We start from the raw sequence: 19,079 nt of genomic DNA on the forward strand, positions 1-19,079 counted from the left end.
CCGTCACTACATGAATAAAAACAAGAAGTTCAAATTAAAATAACAAAGAAATTCGATGTTTATATACCAAGAAGAAAACATGCCTCAACCAAAAAATGTTAACTTTGGAATTTGAAATTTAATAAATTGGAGAGTTCGAAAAAATATAAAGAAGCTTAATGTGCAAGATTTTTACAATACAAAAAAACATAATTATAAAAAAGGTGGATTTCTCATGTTTTTAAAATTAATCTAAGAAGTTCAAATTGAAATAACATGTTAGTCCAATGTTTATTAAAAAAATGTTTTTTTGTTTCTAGAAAATTAAAACAAGAAGTTCAAATTCAAATAACAAAATGGTTCGATGTTTTTATTAAGAAAATGGGTATTTCCTATTTCAAAAAACATTAAAACAAGACGTTCAAAAATTAAATAACAGAATGGTTCAATGTTATTTACAAAACTAGGGTCTTTTCCCGTTACTAAAAGAAATAAAACCAAGAAGTTCAAATTAAAAATTAGAGCAGTTTGATATTTATTAAAAACTCAGATTTCTCGTTACCAAAGTATAAAAGCAACAAGTTCAAATTAAAAAAATGGGGAAGTTTGATGTATAAAAAATCTTAAATTCTCCCACTTTCTAGGCAAAATAAAAGTATGAAGTTCAGTTTCAAAAAAAATTTCTTCCATGTTTACTTAAAAATCATTTTATTTCTTTCTAAGAATAAAAGTAAGAAGTTCAAATTTAAAAAGCAGAGAGGTTTGGAGTTTATAAAAACCTAGGATTTACATGCCCAATTTTGACGAGTGCGTTACTAGGAAAAAACAAAGAGCGGTTCAAAAGAGATAACAACCAGATGTTCACGTACTACATGATGTGTGTTTTCATATGAGAAAAAAAAGAATAAAAAGGTGAAGTCCAAAATTCTTGTGAGAGAGGGTGAACAAAAATACATGACAGAAGTTCAAGATAAAAACAACGGGAAGTTCAATTACTACATGAAATGCGTTTCATATAGGAATATAAGAATAGAAAACAAAAATCTTAAAAGGTTTGTTGCAAGAACTTCACGTGCTCCTCCCGGTGAAGTTCGAGATCTCTAGTGCCAGAAGTCCGACCTTCAATTACATGTAAAACACACGCAAAAACGACGTTGTTTTTGCCATTTTTAAAACAGCTCTCAAACGACAAAAAATTCTAATGTCTGTCTACATGAAAAAAGAAGCTCCTATTCATAAGCTTTCCAACGATATATTGTATGCTATATTCTGATGAATGGTTTAGAAGTTTTATGTGTACCATTTAAAACACATTTTTACGCATTCAAAAAATATTTTGAACCGTCGCAAGTATGAAAAAATGATCAACACGAAAAAGTTGCGTGTTTTCAATAGCTTTTTATCGGTACACCATTTGCTCAATTCCGGTAAGTGGTTGGGGAGTTATAGGCAAAAAACAGCATGTCAAAAATAGAGTGAAGTTCAAACAAACATGCCCGAGAATTTCAACTACTTCAAGCAGTGCATTTCCATTCGCGATGAAGGCAGAAATCATGATCTCGTCATTTTCTAATTTACTTCAAAACGGCAGGAATGTCATTTCTATAAGTTCAAGTCCTCGGTCGGAGAGAGTTAGATTTTTTATTGTGAGACAGGTTTATACAAAAGAAATATGATTTGTGTAACACTAACGAATGGATGAGAAAATTGCAGACGACAATACATCACAGAAGTTCAACGTGAAAACAGTAGGAAGTTCAACTACTACACTGAATGAATTTTAGATGAAAAACTTTTAAAATCGCCAGTAAAATCTGAGTTTTAATGTCATTGGTGCAGTGCAACTAGTTCAATGCTTGTTACAAACCCAAAGAAGGTCATTAAAAAAGCATCTCAAACAATTTTATAACTAAGATTTTCTCTTTTCAAATAAACCTAGAAGTTAAAATTTTAAAACGGAGCGGCTCGATGTCTATCAAAAAGTAGGATTTTTTTGTTACTAAAAGAAATAAAACCAGGAAGTCCAATTTAAAAAGATGGAGAAATTCTATGATTATAGAGAACTCAGATTTTCCTCGTTATTAAAGAATGGAAATAAGAAGTTCAAAAATTAAATAACAAGAAGTTCAACTTTTAAAAATAAAGCGCTTCAAAATTCATAAAAAAGATTAAGAAAAAACCCAGGAAGTCCATATTAAAAAGATGGAGAAGTTCGATGATTATAGAAAACACAGATTTCCCTCGTTATTAAAGAATGGAAACAACAAGTTCAAAAATAAAATAACAAAGAAGTTCAACTTTTAAAAATAGAGCACTTCAAAATTCATAAAAAAGGATTAAGAAATTTAGATTAATATTCATAAAAAACTCAAATATTTTCACGTAACCAAGAGAAGTTCAGATTGATAACTGCCAGAAGTTCACGTACTACATGGTGTGAATTTTATTTAAAAAAAGAATAAAAAGGCAAAGACTAAAACTTTTGTTTTTATAAGTTCAAGTCCCCGGTCGGAGAAAGTTAAAAAAAATTATAGTGAGAGAGTTTTGTACAAAAGGAATATCATTTGTGCAATACTGACCAATGGATGAGCAAATTACAAACAAAAATATGTCACAGAAGTTCAACGTGAAAACAACAGGAAATTGCGTAATGAATTTCAGATGAAAAACTTTAAAAACCGTCGCGAGTATGAAAAAATGATCAACACGGGAAAGTTGCGTGTTTACAGCAGCTTTGCATCGGTATATCACTTGCTCAATGTCGGTGAGTGGATGGAGAGCTACGAGCAAAAAAAGCACGTGAAAAACAGAGTGAAGTTCAGGTAGACATGCCGAGAAGTTCAAGTTCTTCACGCGGTGCATTTTCGAAGAATCTGTTTCGTGATAGAGGTAAAACGAATGATCTCGCTGTTTCCGAAATTATTTGAAAACAGCTAGGAATCAGAGAAAACCATCAACATGAAAAAGTTTCACATTTTCTGTAGCTTTTCAACGGTATATTATTTTCCCCATTCCGATAAAGTTCATAGAAATTACGGCGAATACGTTTTTAGCCATTTTCAAAATTGGCTTAAAATCGTAAGGAATTGGGAGAAATTACATATACCAAAAAAGTTTGGCATTTCCCCAAGCTTTCCAATGCCATATCATTTGCTGCATTCGGACGTAGGGTTAAATAACTAGGTCAAAAATACTAACTCGGTGAAACTTGTATAGTTTTCTAAATTACTTTTAAACCGTTTAATTTTGAAAAAACTCTTAACATGAAAAAGTAGCGAATTTTCATAAGATTCCCAACGCCATATTATTTTCCTCAAATGGATTAGCCATTTAGAAATGGCATCGAAAATACGAACTCGGTTGTTCGGTTTGCGAAATCTTACAATTTTCCAAATTACTCTTTATCCATAGGGAATTAGAGGAAACTTTCAACATGTGGAAGGAGCGGTTTTACAGCAGCTTTCCAATGCCATATTATTTGCATCATTCCGATAAACGGTTTAGAAATGCGATCGAAAATACGATTCATGTTTTTTGTATGAAGAAAAAGTGATTTTCGGAACTGCTCTTAAACCAGTTACATTTTGCCAAAAATTTAACTTGGGTCATTATACATCTCCAACGTATCTATAATTTTGATTGTTTCAAGCTATTATATTATATGTTTTGGATGTTAATGGGCTTTATTTTACACTTTTATATTATTTTTGGGACTAACCTATTAACCAGAGGCCCAACCCAAATTGCTGTTTGTCTTGCCTATTTAAGTGTTTCATAGAAAAGGAATATCAAACGGAGTCCAAACGGAATGAAACCTTCGGGAACGTGATTTTTGGAACAAACGTGATCCAGAGGACTTGGAGTGGACACCAAGCAATCAACGAGGCGGCCACGAGGTAGGGGGCGCGCCTACCCCCCTGGGCGCCCCCCCTCGTGGGCCCCTCGTAGCTCCACCGACCTACTTCTTCCTCCTATATATGTTCACATACCCCGCAAACATCCAGGAGCACCACGAAACCCTATTTCCACCGCCGCAACCTTCTCTACCCAAGAGATCCCATCTTGGGGCCTTTTCCGGAGCTCCGCCGGAGGGGGCATTGATCACGGAGGGCCTCTACATCAACTCGATGGCCCCTTCGATGATGTGTGAGTAGTTTACCTCAGACCTTCGGGTCCATAGCTAGTAGCTAGATGGCTTCTTCTCTCTCTTTGGATCTCAATACAAAGTTCTCCTCGATTCTCTTGGAGATCTATTCGATGTAACTCTTTTTGCGGTGTGTTTGTAGAGATCCAATGAGTTGTGGGTTTATGATCCAGATTATCTATGAACAATATTTGAATCTTCTCTGAATTCTTTTATGTATGATTGGTTTATCTTTGTAAGTCTCATCGAATTATCAGTTTGGTTTGGCCTACTAGATTGATCTTTCTTGCAATGGGAGAAGTGCTTAGCTTTGGGTTCAATCTTGCGGTGCTCGATCCCAGTGATAGAAAGGGAAACGACACGTATTGTATTGTTGCCATCGAGGATAACAAGATGGAGTTTATATCATATTGCATGAGCTTATCCCTCTACATCATGTCATCTTGCTTAAGGCGTTACTCTGTTCTTATGAACTTAATACTCTAGATGCATGCTGGATAGCTGTCGATGTGTGGAGTAATAGTAGTAGATGCAGGCAGGAGTCGGTCTACTTGTCACAGACGTGATGCATATATACATGATCATGCCTAGATATTCTCATAATTATTCGCTTTTCTATCAATTGCTCGACAGTAATTTGTTCACCCACCGTAATACTTATGCTATCTTTCCATCATACAAGTTTCCAATCTAATTTATTTTGCAATCTTTACTTTCAATCTATATCATAAAAATACCAAAAATACTTATCTTATTATTACATCTCTATCAGATCTCACTCTTGCAAGTGGCCGTGAAGGCATTGACAACCCCTTTATCACATTGGTTGTGAGGTTCTTATTTGTTTGTGTAGGTATGAGGTGACTCGCACGTGGTCTCCTACTGGATTGATACCCTGGTTCTCAAAAACTGAGGGAAATACTTACACTGCTTTACTACACCACCCTTTCCTCTTCAAGGGAAAACCAACGCAGTGCTCAAGAGGTAGCAAGAAGGATTTCTGGCGCCGTTGCCGGGGAGATCTACGCCAAGTCAAGACATACCAAGTACCGATCACAATTCTTATCCTTCGCATTACATTATTTGCCATTTGCCTCTCGATTTCCTCTCCCCCACTTCACCCTTGCCGTTTTATTCGCCCTCTCTTTTCCGTTCGCCTCCTTTTCCATTCGCCTCTTTTTCCGTTTGCCTCTTTTGCCCGTTTCTTGTTTGCTTGTGTGTTGGGTTGCTTGCTTGTCACGATGGTTCAAGATAATACTAAATTGTGTGACTTTGCCAATACCAACAATAATAATTTTATTAGCACTCCGATTGCTCCTCTTACCGATGTTGAATCTTGTGAAATTAATACTGCTTTGCTGAATCTTGTCATGAAAAATCCGTTTTCTGGCCTTCCTAGTGAAGATGTCGCTACCCATCTAAACAACTTTGTTGATTTGTGTGATATGCAAAAGAAGAAAGATGTGGACAACGACATTGTTAAACTTAAGCTATTTCTGTTTTCACTTAGAGATCCTGCTAAAGCTTTGTTTTCGTATTTGCCTAAAAATAGTATTGATTCATGGAATAAGTGCAAAGATGCTTTTATCTCTAAGTATTTTCCTCCCGCTAGATCATCTCTCTTAGAAATGATATTACGAATTTGAAGCAACTTGATCATGAACATGTTGCACAATATTGGGAGAGGATGAAATTAATGATACGTAATTGTCCTACACATGGTTTGAATTTATGGATGATTATACAAAATTTTTATGCCAGATTGAATTTTGCTTCTAGAAATCTTTTAGATTCGGGCGCCGGAGGCACTTTTATGGAAATCACTCTAGGAGAAGGTACCAAACTCCTAGATAATATTATGGTTAATTATTCTCAATGGCACACTGAAAGATCTACTAGTAAAAAAGTGCATGCAATTGAAGAGATTAATGTTTTGAGTGCAAAGATGGATGAACTTATGAAATTGTTTGCTAATAAGAGTGCTCCTACTGATCCTAATGATATTCCTTTGTCTACCTTGATTGAGAATAATAATGAATCTATGGATGTGAATTTTGTTGGTAGGAACAGTTTTGGTAATAACACGTATAGAGGTAATTTTAATTCTAGGCTATTTCCTAGCAATTCCTCTAATAATTATGGTAATTCCTACAACAATTCTTATGGAAATTATAATAAGATGCCCTCTGATTTTGAATCTAGTATTGAAGAATTTATTACTTCGCAAAAGAGTTTCAATGCTTTGATTGAAGAAAAATTGCTTAAGATTGATGAGTTGGCTAGGAACGTGGATATAATTTCTCTCGATGTTGATTCTTTGAAACTTAGATCTATTCCACCTAAGCATGATATCAATGTGTCTCTCAAAGCCATGAGAATTTCCATTGATGAGTGCAAAGAAAGAACCGCTAGGATGCGTGCTAAGAAAGATTGCTTTGTGAAAGTGTGTTCTTCTAGTTTTCATGACAATAAAGATGAAGATCTAAAAGTAATTGATGTGTCCCGTATTAAATCCTTGTTTTGCAATATGAATCTTCATAATGATGGGACTGGAGATGAGTTAACTTTAGTTAGAAGGCGTCCCAAAAATTCGGAGTTTTTAGATCTTGATGCAAAAATTGGTAAAAGTGGGATTGAAGAGGTCAAAACTTCAGATGGAAATGAACCCACTATCTTGGATTTCAAGGAATTTAATTATGATAATTTCTCTTTGATAGATTGTATTTCCTTGTTGCAATCTGTGCTAAATTCTCCTCATGCTTATAGTCAAAATAAAGCTTTTACTAAACATATCGTTGATGCTTTGATGCAATCTTATGAAGAAAAACTTGAGTTGGAAGTTTCTATCCCTAGAAAACTTTATGATGAATGGGAACCTACAACTAAAATTAAAATTAAAGATCATGAATGCTATGCTTTGTGTGATTTGGGTGCTAGTGTTTCCATGATTCCAAAAACTTTGTGTGATTTGCTAGGTTTCCGTGAATTTGATGATTGTTCTCTAAACTTGCACCTTGCGGATTCCACCATTAAGAAACCTATGGGAAAGATTAATGATGTTATTATTGTTGCAAATAGGAACTATGTGCCCTTAGATTTCATTGTTCTTGATATAGATTGCAATCCTTCATGTCCTATTATTCTTGGTAGACCTTTCCTTAGAACGATTGGTGCAATTATTGGTATGAAGGAAGGGAATATTAGATTCCAATTTCCATTAAGGAAGGGCATGGAACACTTTCCTAGAAAGAAAATTAAATTACTTTATGAATCTATTATGAGAGCCACTTATGGATTGCATACCAAAGATGACAATACCTAGATCTATCCTTGCTTTTATGCCTAGCTAAGGGCGTTAAACGATAGCGCTTGTTGGGAGGCAACCCAATTTTATTTTTATTCCTTAATTTTTTATCCTGTTTAGTAATAAATAATTTATCTAGCCTCTGTTTTGGTTGTGTTTTGTGTGTGTAATTAGTGTTTGTGCCAAGTAGAACCGTTGGGAAGACTTGGGGAAAGTCTTTTTGATCCTGCTGTAAAAAACAGAAACTTTAGCGCTCGCAAGAATTGATGCCATGTTTTATTGGAGAGCTCTATTTAGTTAATTCTTTTTGAAGATGATTAATAGATAAATTCCTCACGTCCAGAAATTTATTTTAGAATTGTTTGGGTTCAAGAAGTGGTCGAAACCTACAGATTACTAAAGACTGTTATGTTTTTGAGAGATTCTGTTTTTCGTGTGTTGTTTGCTTATTTTGATGAATCTATGGCTAGTAATAGAGTTTATGAACCATAGAAAAGTTGGAATACAGTAGGTTTAACACCAATATAAATCAAGAATAAGTTCATTACAGTACCTTGAAGTGGTGGTTTGTTTTCTTTTACTAACGGAGCTCACGAAGATTTTCTTTTAAGTTTTGTGTTGTGAAGTTTTCAAGTTTTGGGTAAGGATTTGATGGATTATGGAACAAGGAGTGGCAAGAGCCTAAGCTTGGGGATTCCCAAGGCACCCCAAGGTAAAATCCAAGGACCCCAAAAATCCTAAGCTTGGGGATGCCCCGGAAGGCATCCCCTCTTTTGTCTTCGTCTATCGGTAATTTACTTGGAGCTATATTTTTATTCACCACATGATATGTGTTTTGCTTGGAGCGTCTTGTATGATTTGAGTCTTTGCTTTCTAGTTTACCACAATCATCCTTGCTGTACGCACCTTTTGGGAGAGACACACATGAATTGGAATTCATTAGAATACTCTATGTGCTTCACTTATATCTTTTGAGCTATATAGTTTTTGCTCTAGTGCTTCGCTTATATCTTTTAGAGCACGGTGGTGGTTTTACTTTATAGAAATAATTGATCTATCATGCTTCACTTATATCATTTTTAGAGTCCTTTAGAACAGCTAAGAGAAGTTGGATGCTTGAGAGATTGTTTTGAGATATAAAGGTGGTAATATTAGAAGTGTGCTAGTTGAGTAATTGTGAAATTGATGAATACTTGTGTTGAAGTTGGCAAGTCCCATAGCATGCACGTATGATGAACGTTATGTGACAAATTTGAAGCATGGGGTGTTCTTTGATTGCTTTCCTTATGAGTGGCGGTCGGGGACGAGCGATGGTCTTTTCCTACCATTCTATCCATCTAGGAGCATGCGCATAGTGCTTGGTTTTGATGACTTGTAGATTTTTGCAATAAGTATGTGAATTCTTTATGACTAATGTTGAGTCCATGGATTATACGCACTCTCACCCTTCCACCATTGCTAGCCTCTTCGGTACCGTGCATTGCCCTTTCTCACCTTAAGAGTTGGTGTAAACTTCGCCGGTGCATCCAAACCCCGTGATATGATACGCTCTATCACACATAAGCCTCCTTATATCTTCCTCAAAACAGACACCATACCTACCTATTATGGCATTTCCATAGCCATTCCGAGATATATTGCCATGCAACTTTCCACCGTTCCATTTATTATGACACGCATCATCATTGTCATATTGTTTTGCATGATCATGTAGTTGACATCATATTTGTGGCAAAGCCACCGTTCATAATTTTTTTCATACATGTCACTCTTGATTCATCACAATCCCGGTACACTGCCGAAGGCATTCACATAGTCATATTTTGTTCTAAGTATCGAGTTGTAATTCTTGAGTTGTAAGAAAATAAAAGTGTGATGATCATCATTAGAGCATTGTCACATGTGAGGAAAGGATGATGGAGACTATGATTCCCCCACAAGTCAGGATGAGACTCCGGACGGGAAAAGAAAGAAAGAAAAGAGGCCAAAAAAGGCCCAATTAAAAAAAATAATAATAATAATAAATGAGAGAAAAAGAGAGAAGGGACAATGTTACTATCTTTTTTCCACACTTGTGCTTCAAAGTAGCACCATGATCTTCATGATACAGAGTCTCTTATTTTGTCACTTTCATATACTAGTGGGAATTTTTTATTATAGAACTTGGCTTTGTATATTCCAATGATGGGCTTCCTCAAATGCCCTACGTCTTCGTGAGCAAGCGAGTTGGATGCACACCCACTTAGTTTCTTTGATGAGCTTTCATATATTTATAGCTCTAGTGCATCCGTTGGATGGCAATCCCTACTCCTTGCATTGACATCAATCGGTGGGCATCTCCATAGCCCATTGATTATCCGCGTCAATGTGAGACTTTCTCCCTTTTTGTCTTCTCACACAACCTCAGTCATCATATTCTATTCCACCCATAGTGCTATGTCCATGGCTCGTGCTCATATATTGCGTAAAAGTTGAAAGAGTTTGAAAAAGCTAAGTATGAAACAATTGCTTGGCTTGTCATCGGGGTTGTGCATGATGAGAGCATTTTGTGTGATGAAAATGAAGCATGGCCAAACTATATGACTTTGTAGGGATAAGTTTTCTTTGGCTATGGTATTTTGATAAGACATAATTGCTTGATTAGCATACTTGTAGTATTACTATTTTTATGAAACTTTTATCTTTAATCTTTCGGATCTGAACATTCATGCCACAATAGAGAAAAATACATTGAAGAATATTCTAGAAAGCATTCCACATCAAAAATTCTGTTTTTATCATTTACCTACTCGAGGATGAGCAGAAATTAAGCTTGGGGATGCTGATACATCTCCAACGTATCTATAATTTTGATTGTTTCAAGCTATTATATTATATGTTTTGGATGTTAATGGGCTTTATTTTACACTTTTATATTATTTTTGGGACTAACCTATTAACCGGAGGCCCAACCCAAATTGCTGTTTGTCTTGCCTATTTTAGTGTTTCGTAGAAAAGGAATATCAAACGGAGTCCAAATGGAATGAAACCTTCGGGAACGTGATTTTTGGAACAAACGTGATCCAGAGGACTTGGAGTGGACACCAAGCAATCAACGAGGCGGCCACGAGGTAGGGGGCGCGCCTACCCCCCTGGGCGCCCCCCTCGTGGGCCCCTCGTAGCTCCACCGACCTACTTCTTCCTCCTATATATGTTCACATACCCCGCAAACATCCAGGAGCACCACGAAACCCTATTTCCACCGCCGCAACCTTCTCTACCCAAGAGATCCCATCTTGGGGCCTTTTCCGGAGCTCCGCCGGAGGGGGCATTAATCACGGAGGGCCTCTACATCAACTCCATGGCCCCTCCGATGATGTGTGAGTAGTTTACCTCAGACCTTCGGGTCCATAGCTAGTAGCTAGATGGCTTCTTCTCTTTCTTTGGATCTCAAGACAAAGTTCTCCTTGATTCTCTTGGAGATCTATTCGATGCAACTCTTCTTTTTGCGGTGTATTTGTCGAGATCCGATGAATTGTGGGTTTATGATTCAGATTATCTATGAACAATATTTGAATCTTCTCTGAATTCTTTTATGTATGATTGATTTATCTTTGCAAGTCTCTTTGAATTATTAGTTTGGTTTGGCCCACTAGATTGATCTTTCTTGCAATGGGAGAAGTGCTTAGCTTTTGGTTCAATCTTGCGGTGCTCGATCCCAGTGACAGAAAGGGAAACGACATGTATTGTATTGTTGCCATCGATGATAAAAAGATGGGGTTTATATCATATTGCATGAGTTTATCCCTCTACATCATGTCATCTTGCTTAAGGAGTTACTCTGTTCTTATGAACTTAATACTCTAGATGCATGCTGGATAGCGGTCGATGTGTGGAGTAATAGTAGTAGATGCATGCAGGAGTCGGTCTACTTGTCATGGATGTGATGCCTATATACATGATCATGCCTAGATATTCTCATAATTATTCAGTTTTCTATCAATTGCTCGACAATAATTTGTTCACCCACAGTAATACTTATGCTATCTTGAGAGAAGCCACTAGTGAAACCTATGACCCCCGGGTCTATTTTTCATCATACAAGTTTCCAATCTAATTTATTTTGCAATCTTTACTTTCAATCTATATCATAAAAATACCAAAAATACTTATCTTATTATTATCGTCTCTAACAGATCTCACTCTTGCAAGTGGCCGTGAAGGGACTGACAACCCCTTTATCGCGTTGGTTGCGAGGTTCTTATTTGTTTGTGTAGGTAGGAGGTGACTCGCGCGTGGTCTCCTACTGGATTGATACCTTGGTTCTCAAAAACTGAGGGAAATATTTACGTTGCTTTACTGCACCACCCTTTTCTCTTCAAGGGAAAACCAACGCAATGCTCAAGAGGTAGCACATGATACTCGTGTCCATAGTTTTGCAACTGTATATCGCAAGGCCCATTTGGGCAATGTTGGCGGAAGTTCAACCTAGCACCCGGGGAAGTTCAACGTACTACTATAGGGGCAGGTCAGGTTGTGATCAGAATAATATTTTCATCCCATGATCAGAATAGTGTTTACGTATATAAATATATATAGAGTAACACTATTCTGATCCTAGGATCGGAATAGTTATTCTAATCACATTCGGCCCTATCTATATCTATACTACTATAAAAAGAGCAAACTTTAACTTTTCTATGTCCACCAAAACTACTGTACACAGATCAACCAGCTCCCTTTGATCTAATCCACTTAACAAGATCTAAGCGTCCATATTAGTTAAATGGTCTGCCATATGATCAAACGGCTCAGATTGAATGTTCTGCCGAGCAGACTGCCCCTCGCGCGAGACCCTCACATCCTGCCCACTCGCGTCGCAAATTACGGAATAGCAAAACTGTTTCGTTCTTCAGCCCCGAAACTTACGGGCTCTTTCCATCGCGAGGCATGTTCCCCTCGCTCTTCCTCTCCAGATTTTCCGAGTCTGAAACCCACGCCCTCCAACGCTGCCTCTCCCCATGTTTGACGCGCGCCGCGAGGCGCCTCGCCGGCATCGTCCAGCTCACCAACGCCGCCTCCCCTCCATCCAACGTCGCCGTCCTTCACAACGTTCACCCCTCCGCTCCCTCCAACACGCCGCGCATCGTGTCCATGTACATCGAGATGCAGACGAACCGCCCATGTATTCACTCCTGCTTCACGCTCGCCGGCTGCGGCTGCGGCGGAGTTTGGCAAGGCCAATCACCTGGTTAATGCGGGTCGTCGTGGCGTACATGGTGATTGATAGCCTCACCGTGTTGCCGGAAAATATCCCCGTGTTTCCCATGTCCGCATCTCCAGCATCACGCTACTGAACATCTTCGCGGTGGCGGATCTGGGCGCTTTGCAGGAGAAGACCGTGCAGATCGGCTACAAGGATATGAGTGAGATCGATCTACCGGTCTGTGTTTTTTAGGATGGTACCGCACACTGCCAGTCCGGGCAGGAGCTACTTGGTGACTCCCTGATGCACAGGCATATGGGTAAATAATTTTGTTTAGTGCTAAGTAGGAGCTAAGTCTGCATGTGCATCAGGTAATACAAGTCGCTGTGCGTCATGGTGAAGCTAATTTGCTGCACGCTAGCAATCGATCCCTCAAGTTCTGCCAGAGCAGCGCACGTTCATTGCTCACAAGACTGGTGCAGACGCACGGCTCCACGAATCCACGGACCAAGGTGTGGAGGCAGGCTGCAGTGCCGCAGTAGGCGGAAGCAACATACATCATTTGTATGCTCTCTTACTCTTATCCTTTTGACTTTAGAAATTAATCTAGATTTAGTTTGATTCTTTGTGTTAATTGGATTAGTTGTCAGCGTTTTAGAACTCTACCGGGCCTGATGTGTCATACACGAATAGAGAAATCTGCACAACATATGTGAGTTAGTGACCACTTGTTGATTGCATAGTCCAGATGCTAATTATATATATAAGAAAGGAATTATGGGAGGTACAGATACAGTGCTACCAAGTTCATATTAAAGAAAGGGTATTATGGGAGGTTGGAGGGGAGAAGATATCGAACATTTTCTTATTTTGATCTGCATGATGCGAATAACTAGATTGAAAATTAATGCTAAATTTTATTGTATTTCAGTAGAGAGTTGAATACATATTGGTAGACAAAATTGAGGTGAAACCTAACATGGTTCCTGTTGTATAAATAATATATAATTATCTTTTACAGGTTTAGAATTTAGAGCACTTATTTGGTTTACATACAGTGATACATTGCAATGATTTAGAAAGGTGACCTATTTTCAAGTGAATTTACATGTTCTTTGCTATTCAACATAATTTTTTCTTCCCTCCGTTGTGTTAATTGATTCATCTGCGGTTGTGCTCTTCTGACAAAGATGTCCATCAAGTCCCGAGAGAACTACTAATAGCTAGCTGGAAAGATGTTTTAGAGAATTTGTTTGGAGGTACGTAATGAAACCTCATAACTTCTAATTTGCTGATTTTTTTCCAGAGAATTGCTTCGCTACTAATGCGCTAAACTAATATAAGACGTTGTAGGTCACGAAATACCGCTAAACTAATATAAGACGTTGTAGGTCACGAAATACTGACCTAAAACGGCTTTTATTAGTTTCCAAATGGAGTATTATTCCTGTTGAAGTTCTTTAATCATTTCAATTCTTCTGTGACAGGCCGACAGCGGGCTCGAGTCTATCTCTGTCTCACGAACAGGGTGGACAGGTTCACGACTCGACTGATTGACTGAATCGGAGCAAACAATTCAGCAAACACCTTATGGGCAGAGGTAGAGAAGCAGAGTATGGGCACTAGCACAGCTTACCTTTTTATCTTCCTGTACGTGCTGCACTGAGGCGCTTTGTTCTTACATTTGTACTATCAACAGGAACACACAGTATACATTACAAATCCAGTTTTGCTATGAAGCCGTAACTTTGCTCAGTTCTTCCCTACAATTAATTCGTCTGAATTACTAGCTATGGTCCCTTCTAATTCTTATTCTAATTAGCAGACAAACTTAAGATATATTTTGTTCAAATAAATCTGAATCTACAACTGATATTGTTATCTCTGTTTATCTCATTTGTTGAGAAGTATTGCTATATTTAGGGCTGCTTGTTGAGCATTTCCATGGTAGATCCCAGATTCGAACAATGTATTCTTACACTCCCATGTATCACAGTTTATATTCTCCTTTCGATGCAAGCCTTCCTGTTTACCTGAATGATTTTGAATATGTAATACGTACATGTCTTACGTACAATCCAGCCTAGACACAAAGTCAGAAATTATCTGCTATGTGTTACAGGTTCAGCACAATGTCAACCCCTTTCCTGTTGTGCATATGGTCTTGGTTTTGGGTTCAGAATATATTTTGATTTAGAGATGCAGAAACGATGGATAGATATTGACAAGCCTTATTTTCTATTTGTTCTGGAGGGTCTGGGTCTAAATATCAGTCAAATATTTAATTTTTAGCTGAATGATGAAATAATGGAAAGTGGTGCTCATCTCAAAGTAGGGCTACTTGGTCTAAATAATTTGGTCATCTCAATATTTCACAAGCATATGCGATATGTGTAGTAATTTGTGTATGCATTCCAGCTTGGACTGGCAGCATGGACTGGAAAATTGTCCCAACCATCTTGGACACACCCCAGGCAGGTGCTGCCAGCTGCCATGGTCGAGGCATGAGGTTCGACGTGGTGATCAAGGAGGTGCAGGGTATGCTCTTGTAATTAGTATGATGATTTCCACATGCTTAAATGCTACTCCATTATGTTTTTGCATAACAATCTTGACATTATGTATTGAAATATTCATAGTGATTCTTCCCGTTAAGTTGAGCTTAATATGTTTGTCTCCTGCTCTCAGCTAATTTAGGATTTTGTATTATATTTAGGTAAGCATTTTCCTTGCATGTCGTGATATCTTACAAGCATTGTGTTAATCAATTTTTTCTTTATCAAGTTTACTATTATTTCCATCGCTCTGCAGTTTATTTAAATACACTGCTTTACATTATTCTGGTGTGAAGTTTTCCAAATCCATTTTTCAATACAAAATTTCTTTTTCCGGATATAGACTCTTTTTGCTAATAAATAGGACAATCTGGATTCAAAGTTAAATAAAATTTATGGCCTTGTGTTGATAGATGGCATTACACACTGATGGCTTCTGGTTTTCTATTTTTCTTATAGGAACAGAGAAACTGAATATTTTGTTTGCAAGACGGTTATCATATACTCTAATTCAGACATAAGTGATGACATAATAACGCGCTTCGCCAATTTCTAATTCAGGCGGGCGTAGCTTAGCTTGGGACCAAGCACGTGCAACAGTTATTGTCTTCTTCATGCCCCGTAAGTTGCTTCTGTCATGCATGTAAACAAAGACGCCACCGACAGTAACGGCATGCATAGTGAGGTCGTTGCCCGGCATGATCTTGCTTTGAGCTGCTTGGAGACTTGCTTTGAGCTGCTTGGATGATACTGCTTCAGTGTATTCTTGCTTGTTTGTCCTATTTTTTCAGTGAAATGCTGAAGATATGTAGTTGATTGCCAGTATTTGATCGCCCTGCAATATTTTTTGACTTGGTTATTTGTATATTGTACGAGCTTGAATATTGAATAAGTAGCGTATCTATTAAATTATATGTGGTTTCGTGCATTAGTTTGTACATGCATTTGCACACATGCATATGATTATTCAGGTTAGATTTGCCACCAAACTTAAGTGCCCCTCCTTATTTTAAGGTTATCATTTCAATTCAACCTAATATAATATTAAATGCCTCGTCAGTATATCAATCCGACCTTTCTCTATGAGGACCCCTGCAGTTTGTGATGCTGTAATTTTTCTTTGGGCAAATGTACTACAGAAAAAAACATACTAAGCTGAGCACCCCTTGAAGGCAGATATGTACTTGGCATAGGGTTTGCCGAGTATAAAACTAGGTGAGGTGCACTTGACATACACCTGGCATGGGGTTTGCTGAATGTTTTTATCATTTTATGAAAGGAACTTTATGATTCGTATGTTCAATTCGTAATTTTATCTCAGAAAGCTCATTCTAGAATATGTGTATAGACTCATATTTATGACCTTTTTTATAAATTATACTAGGGTCTGGATTATAAATTTCAAGTCCTCTGAGCATACTCACATTTATATTTGATGATGGACACGTGCGTTGCACGTGCATGGTTACTAGTAAGGATAAGACAACGATGTTTCCGAACTTCAGAATCCAGATAATAAAGAAAAAACATAGCTCCACTCCCGCACCCGACACCACCCACCTCCCCGATCCAAACACAGCACCCACCGCCAACCGGCGACACCGCAGGCGCCGCACCCCCGACCGGCGCCTCCGCAGCCGCCCCGCCCCCAGGCGTCGACGTGCCGCAGCCCCAACCTCGACCGGAAGCGCGCCACCCCCCGTCCCAACGGATCCGGAGGAGACATCGCCGCACCTCCTCCCGGAGCACCTCGGGGGTCGCCGGATCCGGCGAGGATCCTTCACCGCCCTTCACTCGCCGACGACCACCAGCACACGCGTGGAATGGACGTTATCCTGCAGCTGGAGGAGGCGTTGACCTTTAGCTGGAGGAGGCAACGGCCTGCACTGGCCGCCGCGGAAGACCTCTCCCACACCCCGCCGCTGATACCTCCAGCGCCGTCGCCTCTGCCCTGCTACCTCTCTGAGCTCTGCATCCCGCGCGTTGCGGCCCAACTTCCCATGCAGCGATGTCCATCTTCCTTCTTCATTCCTCACCCGCCGGATGGGTTCTGTCGAGATTTTGGCCAGCGGATTCGGTAATCCATGCACCCCCTGTGGGTCTGTGATGACCAATGGATACTGATGGCGACCACCAGAGCACTCCCTGTAAGCGTCTAGACTGTGGCGATGGCTAGATTCGACCTTCCCCGGCATCATATTTCTTCCTTCTCCCATGGTCCAGCTGGAGTTTAGCCCTGCTGCTCGGAGCTCCATTGCCTTGAAGGTTCAACTAGAGTGTAGCTCTGTTGCCCCGAGCTCCACTGGCTTGAAGGCTCGGCAGTAGTGTAGTCTTGCTGCCCGGATCTCAAGTCCCTTGATGGTTTAGCCGGGGTGTAACTCTGCTGCCCAGAACTCCAGTCCCTTGATGGTTCAACTTGGGTGTAACTCTGCTTCCTGGAACTCCGGTCATTTGATGCCACGGGAGGATTGTAGCTCTGCTGCCCATAATTAACCAGCTTCGACGCCTCCGGAATGTACCCTTGCGTGCCACCGTACACTCCAGCGGAACCTGGCTCAGGGGATAACAAGTGTCGCTGGCGGAACATTACGCTCAGACATCTGGTACTCTGATGTTTGGGAGTAACCATTCTTGTGCCGCCCTTGGGATGAAACTTGCGTAGAAGAACCATAGGCATCGTATTTGCTCTGCATGCTTTAGTTGATGTAAGCACTCTAGCTGCTGATGGATGGCCACTGCAGCAGGATCAGACGCCAACCATATGGCAGGGTATGATAGTGTACCAAAGTTCTGCTCAACAGGTAGCAATTCTGCAATTTTTGTCAAGGTTGAACTGCCTGGGCCAGATAACTGAATGAGAGAAGTTGCTCTATAACTAAAGTAGTATTTCAGAGTTCAGAAAGCCGAATGTTCGGCCGTTATGTTCAGATAACTGATCCTGATGGCCTCATGCTATAAAGAGATATCCATCCGTTCAATGACAGCTTCCAACGAAGTTCAAAATCACAAGATTATGCCGTAACTATTTAAAATATTAGTATATTGGTGCATGCGTGCGTGCTGGGTGTGATGACTCGTGTGTGTCTGCTACTATGTGGTTGCTTGTGTGTTCGTGTGTCTGAGGCTGCGCGCTCTGGTGTGTACTCCCATTTGTGTGGGGTGCATTTATGAAAATATTTTGATGCTACGACAATAGAAAGAGTGCTAGAAAATAAGATATGTTCACAAATGTGTTATTTTATTATGTCAAATTTTTTTTAGACATTTGCACATAGCGCATCCCCCTGATGTGTTGACCAAAAATGTTGGATAACCACTACAAATTATAGCATGTAGGCCCATTTAGCATGTCTGAGAAATTATAGTTGCAAATCTACTACGTCTATACACCAAGTTCAGAGACGTACAATGAAGTTGTACTACAAAAATACACCAACCCCTCAAAAAATAATTAAGCCAGGTATTACGGCTACGTGTCGGTCGCGATGAAGTTCAACGAACATATACGCCAGCCACCGGGAAGTTCTACTATGGCTGTATGCCAATTTCAACTAAAACTATATGCTAAAAACGTCATTAGAGGAGTTCTGCGGAGCAAAAATAGAAGTTAAAAAAACAAAGTAGAGTTGGGAAAGTTCAGAGGATAAATGTTTAAAATAAAAATAAAAAATAGCTTGATTTTTATGAAGACAAATCGTATTCCCCGTTATTAAATAATAAATAAAAGAAGTTCAAATTTAAAATAATCAAGCAATTAAAAAGTTTAGGAAAGAAAATAGTTTTTTCTCATTTTTAAGAAAACAAAGTATCACCCAGAAAATGTTAACTCTGGAAGTTTAAGAAAAAGAAGAAGAAGTTCAATTGAAAGAACAAAGAAATTTGACATTCATAAAAAATAGATATTCCTTGTTC

General features: G+C 38.9%; 1 long non-coding RNA gene across 4 annotated transcripts; it reads left to right on the top strand.

Annotated features, from left to right (window-relative positions):
- The first annotated feature begins 12,300 nt into the window (after positions 1 to 12,300).
- On the top strand, positions 12,301 to 16,079 carry LOC119300779. 4 transcript variants are annotated; one of them, XR_005146739.1, is made up of 6 exons: positions 12,301 to 12,904; positions 12,984 to 13,176; positions 13,803 to 13,871; positions 14,100 to 14,262; positions 15,031 to 15,150; positions 15,627 to 16,079. It is a non-coding gene; the product is annotated as an uncharacterized LOC119300779 (long non-coding RNA). The 4 variants fall into 4 exon arrangements; XR_005146738.1 differs by having other exon boundaries at positions 12,301 to 13,176; XR_005146741.1 differs by having other exon boundaries at positions 12,301 to 13,176; positions 14,100 to 14,225.
- Positions 16,080 to 19,079: the final 3,000 nt, after the last annotated feature.

Source organism: Triticum dicoccoides, chromosome 5A, assembly GCF_002162155.2.
Source record: "Triticum dicoccoides isolate Atlit2015 ecotype Zavitan chromosome 5A, WEW_v2.0, whole genome shotgun sequence".
Classification (NCBI taxonomy): domain Eukaryota; kingdom Viridiplantae; phylum Streptophyta; class Magnoliopsida; order Poales; family Poaceae; genus Triticum; species Triticum dicoccoides.